This window comes from Bison bison, unplaced genomic scaffold, assembly GCF_000754665.1.
Source record: "Bison bison bison isolate TAMUID 2011002044 unplaced genomic scaffold, Bison_UMD1.0 scf7180017860731, whole genome shotgun sequence".
Classification (NCBI taxonomy): Eukaryota; Metazoa; Chordata; class Mammalia; order Artiodactyla; family Bovidae; genus Bison; species Bison bison.
The window spans coordinates 381,222-381,865 of record NW_011491303.1 but is presented as its reverse complement, the minus strand read 5'-3'; positions in this window follow the sequence as shown (position 1 = coordinate 381,865).

Genomic DNA, 644 nt, shown 5'->3' with positions numbered 1-644 from the left:
GAAGTGTTTAGAATTCAGCTTTCTAGGGTCTGACAAGTCAACAAAGTATCACACTTCAATCTGCTTTCCAGATGCCAAGTTTGTTACTGTTGCCTCCTCTCCCGAAATTTTGATTCTATTTGAATTTAGGTTTGGGGGCTGTTTTGAGTGGGATTTCTGGAGTGCACAAAAGCGAATTCTTGTCTTTCACCCACAGTCTTTACCTGAAAGCCCCCCGCAAGGCAGCGGTGGTCCCCTGAGTAAATAAAGTAATCCAGCTCTATACCTCTCCTTCAGCTCTCAGCTCAAGCATTCCTTCCCTACTGTGGCCTTTCTCCCAGATTCTCATCAAAAGATAAAAAGCACTCTATTATTAGCTATTGTAGGATCATCTTGTTTTAACTTTACAGTATTTTTAACCCTCGGGTTCAACCTATTTCCCCAACTAGATGGTAGGATTTTTGAGGAGCTGGAAATATCCTTGTTTGCAATAATACTCTCACTATGTTACAATTATGGGCTTCCCATGGGGTCGCTAAGAGTCGGACACGACTGAGCGACTTCACTTTCACTTTTCACTTTCATGCTTTGGAGAAGGAAATGGCAACCCACTCCAGTGTTCTTGCCTGGAGAATCCCAGGGACGGAGGACCCTGGTGGGCTGCC